Source organism: Cebus imitator, unplaced genomic scaffold (assembly GCF_001604975.1).
Source record: "Cebus imitator isolate Cc_AM_T3 unplaced genomic scaffold, Cebus_imitator-1.0 Scaffold105, whole genome shotgun sequence".
In the NCBI taxonomy this organism is placed as follows: domain Eukaryota; kingdom Metazoa; phylum Chordata; class Mammalia; order Primates; family Cebidae; genus Cebus; species Cebus imitator.
In genome coordinates, this window is record NW_016107420.1 from 5,480,725 (window position 1) to 5,490,451 (window position 9,727).

The 9,727-nt window shown below is 40.7% G+C and overlaps 1 pseudogene; it reads right to left on the reverse strand.

Moving 5' to 3' along the window:
- Window positions 1-1,007: 1,007 nt before the first annotated feature.
- On the reverse strand, window positions 1,008-1,401 carry LOC108310615 (annotated as a pseudogene).
- Window positions 1,402-9,727: the final 8,326 nt, after the last annotated feature.

Below are 9,727 nucleotides of genomic sequence, written 5' to 3' on the forward strand. Positions count from 1 at the left end.
TTTTGAGTTAAGGTCTCACTCTCTTGCACATGCCCACACAATCTCAGGTCTCTGCAACCTCTCCCTTCTGGGCTCAAGCGATCCTCCCACCTCAGCCTCTTGTGCAGCTTGGACTCAGGTATGTACCACCACACCCAGCTAATATTTTGTGTGTTTTGTAGAGACAGTGTTTTGCCATGTTGCCCAGGTTGGTCTCAAACTCCTGGGCTCAAGCAAACTGCACATCTCAGCCTCCCAAAGTGCTGGGATTACAGACATGAGCCACTGCGCCCAGCCTCTATTTTTTTTTATTTAGGTGTTTATTGCTATAAACTTCCCACTTAGCGCTGCTTTTGCTGTATCCCATAGATTTTGATGTGTTGTGTTTATATTTTCATTGTTTTAAGAATTTTTTTATTTCCATCTTACTTTCTTCATTGAGTCAGTGGTTGGTCAGGACTGTTAATTTCCATGTATTTTTATAGTTTCCAAAGTTCCTCTTGGTATTGATTTCTAGTCTTATTCTATTGTAATCTGAGAAGATACTTGATATAAATTTGATTTTAAAAAATGTTGAGACTTCTTTTGTGGCCTAATATATGGTCTATCCTGAAGAACATTCCATGTGCTGATGAGAATGTATATTCTGTAGTTGTTGGATAAAATGTTCTATAAATATCTGTTGGGTCCATTTGGCCTAAAGTGCAGATTAAATCCACTGCTTCTTCGTTGATTTTTCCATCTAGATGATCTACCTAATGCTGAGAGTGGGGTGCTGAAGTCCCCCACTATTGTTTTATTGCAGTCTGTTTCTTTCTTTAGATCTAGTATTATTTGCTTTTCAGATCTGGGTGCTCCAGTGCTGAGTGCATATATTTTTAGAATTGTTATTTCCTTTTGCTAGATTGGAGGCTTTATCATTGTATAGTGGCTTTTTGTTTGTTTGTTTTTTACTGTTTTTGACTTAAAGTGTTTTTTTTTTTGAAGGCAATTTTATAACTTTATTTGATGTATTTGATGATCAGCAATTAGTTCTCATCTACATTGACTGTGTAGATTTTTGAAAGTGGTAACGGGTACATAGGTAATCAAAGTATAGAGCTTATTTGGTGAATCTTCATCCTCATTACGTTTTCTGGACGATTGTACACGGACTCAGTATGGGACATTCCTTATTCCTTTGGCCCAGACAGTTTTGTTGAGCCTAGTATCTGCGCACACATCTGGAGTTCCCATCTCCTTCATGATAAATTTCCGAATCTCTTTGAGTGCCTGAGGGGCACGCTTCTTGAAGCCCACTCCGTGGCTGCGCTTGTGAATGTTAATGGTGTATTCTCGGGTCACCACCTCATTGAAGGCAGCACAGCCCTTTTTCTTCTTGCCACCCTTCTTTGCTGAAGCCATTCTGCCAGGTCCAAGTTGGAAAGGCTAAAGTGTGTTTTATCTGATGTAAGTATAGCTATTGCTGGTTGTTTTTGCTTTTCATTTTGTGTAATAAGTGTTCAGCTGCCAACAGTGGCTGGGCAGGGCAATCTCCAGGCCCTTGGACAGCATGCTTGAGAACCGGGGGGACAGGACCAGGACTGTGGATTTGTCCTTAGGCCCTCTGCTAGTGTGTCCAAGCTCTGCTTGTAATCAGCACAGGCCGGTGATTCCCAGGCTGCTGGCAGGATGCTCAGGGAGGGACAGTAGTGGCTAGTGCTGTGGGCCTGTCTCTGAGGAGGGTGGGGCCACTCTGAGTGAGAGCAGTTTAGGAAGGCAGCCACGGGGTGTGCAGTTTTCTCACATTTTGACCCAGCAACAGCCTGTGGCAGAGGAGGAAGTTAAGATTTGTCCTTGGTGTGTGTAAAAGTGCCAGCCTCCCCTCTCCTTTGACAGTCCTGTGGGGGCTAAGTTCTCAGAATGGTGCCATGTGGCAGTTGCTTAGGGTTCGGAAGCCTATGGGACTAGTGTGAGGGTTCTTTCTGGAGTAGGGCTTCTACACACTCTCTAAGCGGCTCTGTGTGTTAGTCTGGGGGCTCATGAGGGTCAAGGCGCTTTCTGTGACTAGGAATGTAGAAGTCCATGGTGGAAATGTGGAGCCCTGGGGGTCATTCACTTGCCCTTTCCCTGTTTAAGGGAGGTTTTCTCAGCTTCCAGCTGATCTTGGCTCAGTAGTTTGCCCCATTTCCCTCTCCTTTGCTTTTGATGCTTCCTACCACTTTCCTGTTGAATTCTAGTGTTTTCTCTTAGATGATCTATTCGAAGTATGAATATCTACTTGCCATTTCTTATCCTCTCCACAGAAGAGGTGTGTACCAGCTGCACTTAGCCATCTTGGATTTCTTCCACTGGTTCCTTGGTGGGTTGCTGATGTTAATTGCCAGAAAAGCTTTCCCCCTTCCCCAGGGCCTTTCTGGAGAATTATTCTATTAAAAATAAAGTGGACTGTGTTATTTTTAAAATGTCAAAAATCATAAAAGTCACAGAAAGGCTACAGGACTGTTCTACATTAAAATAGTAAATGGACATGACAATTAAGTACAATAGTTTAGACCTGATCCTGTTCTGGAAGAGGAAAAATGTCATAACAGATATTGCTTTAATTGACAAAACTGGCATATGAATTTCAGGGTAGATAAAAGTATTTTATTAGGGTTAAATTTACTAAAGTTGATAACTACTCTGTGGTTAAAAGAGAATAGCCCTATTTTTACCAAAAAAGAACAGAGATATTTAGAAGAAGGTCATAATGATCCATCAATTTATTTTCAAATGGTACAGAAAAAATTCTTTGTGTGTGTGTGTAACGTATATGTGCACACACATACACATATGTATTTATAAGAAAAAGAAGAAAGAGGCCAAACAAAAAAGCAAGTAGGGTAAAGTATTAACAATAGGTGAACTAGATAAAGGATATACAGGCATTCCTTATTCTATTCATACTTTCAACTTTTCTGTAAACTGGTAATTATTTACAAATAACAGTAAAAAACAAAACAAAAGATGTTCCGTCCTTTCTCTGTTGCCTGAGGATGTTTATTAGACCCTTCATATCCTGGCTCTGGCTCCTTTCTAGTTGCATCTGCTACCTTTTCCCTTCTCACACCCCAATAAGCAGCCTAATGCTTCCCATTCCCCCGAGTTCACCTCTCTGCCTTTGTGCCCCTAGTTTCTCATATCTGGAATGGTATTCAGTTTCCTTCCTGCTCAGAAAGTCCTCATTTCCTAAAGGCTTAGCTCAAAATGATCTCTTCCATGAAATTCTCTGAAAAATCTTTTAGAATGATTTAAGCAAAGTTGAGGTGCTTAGAAAGCTAGAAAGAGAGACACAATATGCTTTGTTTAATCAGAAATGTGCAAAATAAAAGGTCTTGAAAGAGTTGGGCAATTTCATCTTACAACTTTAACCTTTAAAAATTTCTGCATCATTCAGTATAGTTTTAAAGTCTTCACTCTACATGGAACTTGTATTTGAATCTTTCTACTATAGTACAGTATGTTATTTTATTTTATTTATTTTAGACAGAGTCCCACTCTATAGCCTAGGCTGGAGTGCCATGGTGCGATCTTGGCTCACTACAACTTCTGCCTCCCGGGTTGAGGCAATTCTCCTGCCTTAGCTTCCCTAGTAGCTGGGATTACAGGCACCTGCCACCATGCCCTGCTAATATTCGTATTTTTAGTAGATACAGGGTTTTGCCATGTTCGCCAGGCTAGTCTTCAATACCTGACCTCAGGTGATCCGCCCACCTTGGCCTCCCACAGTACTGGGATTATAAGCATGAGCCAATGTACCCAGCCTATAATGTTATTTTATATTACAACAACAATTTTTATATCTGATAATATACCATGCTGTATCATAATTATTTCTTCAGGTATCAGTTTCACCAATCACAACGTGGAATGAGAACTATCTTATTTGTCTTTAAATCTCTTCCAACATTTTGCAAATGCCTAGCATGTAGTAGGCGCTAAGCAAATTGAATGATCATTGTATAAAACAATTAATTACCAAATTTGATTTAAACATGCACATACATACATCTCTCAAGTTTAACACCACTATTATCCTAGCAAACAAATGGGAAATATTAACAAAAATGTTTTCATTGGACTTATTCTTCTCGTGGGCAGTCTAATAAATAGAGTCCACTTTTTTCCAGTTCTCTTCAGCCAAAAAGACATGTAATATATGAGTAAATAAATGGTTATAGACCTACCCCAGAGTGAAACATTTTAACTACAAATTTACATAGAGCCAAATTTAGTTAGGGTCAGAATTTGAAAATCCTACCAGACTCAAAGCAATTTGTAAGTAACAAAATTCCAGTCAAATTGATTTGTCTCTGATGTCTTAGACTGTGTTTTAAAAATGCTTTTGTCCATAGGTAAATCAGTCTCTGAAGAAACATCAATATCTCTGTAGCTTTGGTGTGGCTAGGTTTGTTAGATGAGTGTGTGTATTAGAGTTCTCTAGAGGGACAGAACTAACGCAGTAGATATATCTATATACAGAGGACTTTATTAAATATTAACTTACATGATCACAAGGTCCCACAACTGGCCATCTGCAGGCTGAGGAGCAAGGAGAACCAGTTCGAATTCCAAAACTGAAGAACTTGGAGTTTGAGGGCTGGAAACATCCAGCACAGGAGAAAGATGTGGACTGAGAGACTGAGCCAGTCTCTCTTCACATTTTTTTTTTTCTGCCTGCTTTGTATTTAGCCTCGCTGGCAGCAGATTAGATTGTGCCCACCCAGATTAAGGGTGGGTCTGCCTTTCCCAGCCCACTGACTCAAATGTTAATCTCCTTTGGCAACACCCTCACAGACACACCCAGGATCAATGCTTTGTATCCTTCAATCCAATCAAGTTGACACTCAGTATTAACCATCATAGTGTGTATGTTCATCTGCCTTTTGGTTTAAGAACTAAGTAATTTTATACTTTGAATTCATGAGGACAATTATATTTGTACATATTTAAATAAACACTGTCCATGTACTAGATTTTCTAGAAAATAAAGAAAAGAATTCCCTCTAGGATTTAAATTAGAATCAAAAATCAACGTAAATTTGTGTTTTTATGCTTTACGAACCATTGAAAATGACACATGCACAACTTTCTCAAATCTAATTTAAATCTTAGCTAAGAATGTACTAGCATATCAGTTGTTTCCTGGAATTTTAATATTGGAAGAGGTAAAAAGAAATGTTTTCTTTCTTTATTTAAAGATAGAGTTAAATAACGATTAAGAATTTTATTTTTTATAACAAAGCTGCAGTGTTTTGAGTACTATTATGTTTTAGCGCAATATGCAGTCTGTAGATTTTATATTAACTTAGTGATCTCAGACTTTTAACAAGTAAAAAGTGTAAATTTTTGGGATGCTAATACTCTCCTTTGTGTTATAATTGTTCTTTTTTTTTGATTCAGAGTTTCACTCTTGTTGCTCAGGCTGGAGTGCAATGTCACGATCTCGGCTCACCGCAACCTCTGCCTCCTGGGTTCAAGCGACTCTCCTGCGTCAGCCTCCCGAGTAGCTGGGATTACAGGCGCGTGCCATCATGCCTGGCTAATTTTGTATTTTTATTAGAGACAAGGTTTCTTTATATTAATCCGGCTGATCTCGAACTCCCGACTTCATGTGATCCGACTGCCCTGGGCTCCCAAAGTGCTGGGATTACAGGTGTGAGCCACCACACTCAGCCAATTGTCCTATTTTTTCAGTATAGCTAGTTCTTTTTTGTGTATGTGTAAGACAGGGTATTGTTCTGTTGCTCAGGCTGGAGTTCAGTATCACAATCACAGTTCACTGCAGCCTTGATCTCCCAGGCTCAAGCCATCCTCTGGCTTCAGTTTCCTGAGTAGCTAGGACTACAGGCATGTGCCACCACACCTGGCTAATTTTTTTTATTTTGTGTGGAGATGGTGTCTCGCTATGTTGCCCAAGATAGTCTTATCTTAGATTCCTGAGCTCAAGCAATCCTTCTACCGAAGCCTCCAAAGTGCTGGAATTATAAGGATAACCCACCATGCCCAGGCTAGCTAGTTCTTTCTACAATTTAAAAATCAAGTGTGCACTGCAACTGGAATTCTTGGTTTTCAGAGCTCAGTTAGGGACTGACAAGGATATGCTGCTGACTCAAAAGGTTGAGAAGCTTGCATTTGATGATGCAGAGTAAACCTAACTCCTTGAGTTCTAGTAATTGGCCAAAACACATTATTTTCTCTCCTCTTTTTTTATTTTACTTTTGCTTCACATATGACATACAACTCTGAGAATTAGAGGTATCTTACCTGGAAAAGAAGAGAACTCGAGCAAATATAATTGTCACGGGCTAACACTTGCAGATCTCAGCTTGAGGTAGGTGAAATTATAAGGATAACACCAGCTCAGTGTGAAGACTTTCCAACATAAACAGCTACTGCATAACAGAATGAGCTGCTATGGGAGAATACAATGTCCAACCAAGGGAAGCAGTCAAGGAAGAGCAGATAACCATCTGCAACGGTTTTTAATACTGGACCAGACAATCCTATAATAAGTCAAAGTCTAAGACCCTAAAATTATGCCATATTGGAGATTTAATGTTTATAATATTATTGTCATTCCATCTGGTTCTTGGTATTAAGTCTTTGGTTGTATTTTGTTTTGGAGACAGGGTCTCATTCCGTTGCCCAGGCTGGAGTGCAGTGTCATGATCTTGGCTCACTGCAGCCTCAACCTCCCAGGCTCAAGTAATCCTCCCACATCAGTCCCCCAGGTAGCTGGGACTACAGCCATATGCCACCACGTCTGTCTAAATTTTGTATTTTTTGTAGAGACGGGATTTCACCGTGTTGCCCAGGCTGGTCTTGAACTTCTGAGCTCAGGCAATCCACCTGCCTTGACCTCCCAAACTGCTGGAATTATAGGCATGAGCCACTGCGCCTGGCCTTACGGTACTATGTCTTGCCTGACATTTTGTCAGTGAAGGTCAAAGTCACTGGAAATGGTCACTGCACCTAACTTAAGTATCAGTTTCTTGATCTATACAGGGTTTGATGAATTTATCTCTAGAATTCTGTCTACTTCTAGCCAGATTCTTCACTGATAGGAAGTCGCCACTGTGTATCTACCTTACTAACCCTCTTTGGTTAACATTCAAGAAATTTAATACGTGCCTGACATTTTCCAACAACATTTATAACTTTGGGGATCAGTGCCTTTTCACCAATTCAATTTTTGTCATTTTGATTGCTTTTGTCAGAGGGGAAAAATAATGCCACCTAATTAAAATAATAAATAACCTCCCAAATAATGCATGTTTATTAATCTTATGACAGAACCTCCAGCTATATTTTGTTAGAACTAAATTAAAAACAGCACAAAACTTGCAGCTCTTGCAAGTTTTCACAATGTTAAAAATTGAAGATGTGTTGCAAGCAGAGTTCATGAATTATAGAGCCCAATGATTATATTTGATAAAATATCGTCTGATCTACAATTACAAACTGATGAGAACATGCTGTTGATTCAAAAAGATTGGAAAATCGCATGTATCACTTGCAGAGTCCTGGGACCAGCATACCACAAGCTGCTCAGGTATAGAGATGCATCTTCTAGGAGTGCCAATTGCCCTGCTCTCTGGGACTGAACTAACTAATACCCAATCTCTGAGGTTCTTAACACCTCGTGTATTCAGTCTGTGGTATTCTTAACACTGTCTCACCTCTGAGACAGTCAACATTGTGTCAGGTGTTGAAGCCTAAGCCCCTGAAGCCAATATTATACTAAGCTGTGCAGGAGCTTTAACTGCAACCTCTAGTTCAAGAACATCCCAAGCAGTGGCCTGTGCAGAAACCCCTGCAGAAACACCCCTTCCTCAGGTCCAGCGAGCCAAGTCCTTGCAGCAGTAGGGCCAGTAATCACTCCCATTCCTACTGACTTATTTTCATTTTTTTTTTTTAATCAGTTAATGCTTAAAAGTAAGTCCACCCCAGTCATCAATCTCTTTGCATGATTTTCCCCACTACTCCTGGAATGAGCCTTCTGTTTCTCCTCTCTTGCCCAGGGCTTCCGCATGCCTTCTGGAACCGTTGCTTTGCATTCAGCAAACTCCCTTATGTCCTCGATCTGTTCTCTCAATCATCCCTTCACCTTCTTGCTCCAACTAAAATCTGAGATTTCCCTGAGGATGTTGCTTCTCCTGTGGTCCTCTAAAGTGGTGACTGTCAGCTCTCTCACATCAGGCAGAGAAGGGTTTTGGTGTCCCATTGTTCCCCATTGTCATTTCCCAGGTCCCTTGTCCTTGCACTGTCTCATCTGAGTCAGTGTCCAGCTATCTGATAAGCCTTCCTTTCCCCCTCCTGGTAGCTGTCATCTCTGGGCCTCCCATTCAATCGTGGGACTGTTCCCCTCAAATCCAAACCCAGCCAATCACTGCAGTAACTTCAAAATGCAGAGTTGACCTATGTGATAATCTGGCCTCTGAGTTCCAACTTCCTTATCTCCAATGACCTTTAGCTTCTCTCCGTCCTAGCTACCCATTCTCAGGGTCACATTTGGACCTTGTCATCATCTACAATGGATCTATCGCCAAAACCACTGATTCAAGCGTCCGGCTTTTTGACCACACCTGTTTCTCCCTTGCCATTCCACCCACCATAACTATTCTGTGTCTAAATGTAGATTTCAGTCCAGTGACCCCTTCTACTTTCTACCAATTCATCAGGTCTCTTCTTTTATCCCTTTGTTCCTTATCCAGCTAAAATCCCATGGCCTGTAGTTTCTGTAACAGTTTGTACACTATCTCCCCCACCACAGAACCTTTACCCATGGCAGTCTCTCAATCTATAGTGGTTTTGCTCACCACTTTGCTGGTTAATTCCTATTCATCATTTAGACCAACGCTGGTCAGTAGAACTTCTGCGGTGGTGCAAATGTTATACACCTGTGCTGTCCAATTCTGTAGGCACTAGCCACATGTGACTACTGAGCATTTGATGTGGCTAGTGTGACTGAGAAAGTGAATTAGAAACTGAATTTTAGGCTAGGCACAGTGGCTCACGCCTGTAATTCTAGCACTTTGAGAGGTTGAGGCGAGCAAATAACGAGGCCAGGTGATTGAGACCATCGTGGCCAACATGGTGAAACCCCGTTTCTACTAAAAATACAAAAAAATTAGCTGGGCTTGGTGGCACATACCTGTAGTCCCAGCTACTTGGGAGGCTGAGGCAGGAGAATCGCTTGAACTTGGAAGATGGAGGTTGCAGTAAGCCAAGATCGTGCCACTACACACCAGCCTAGAGACAGAGTGAGAAAGAAAGAAAGAAGGAAAAAGAAGAAAGAAAGAGAAAGAAGAAAAGAAAGAAAAAAGAAAGAAAGAAAAGAAAGAAGAAAAGAAAGAAAAAAGAAAGAAAGAAAAAGAAAAATAGAAAAAGAAAGAAAGAAAGAAAGAAGAGAAAAGAAAGAAAGAAGGAAGGAAGGAAGGAAGGAAGGAAGGAAGGAAGGAAGGAAAAGGATTAACGTTAATTAATCTAACTAACCACATATAGTGGCTGCTATTTTTGTCAGTGCGGCTTTAGCTCTCACTCAAGCTGACCTTCCTTAGGACAGCCTTTCCTAACCCCCCGTCTGATTTCAGGGTCCGCTGTTATATTCAGTCATGGCTTTATCCTTGCCTTCACAGCACCTATCTTGGTTTGTGATTATATGCTCTTTGTGTGATTGTTTGACTGTGTTGTATCCCCAGCATCTAGCACAGTTCCTGACATA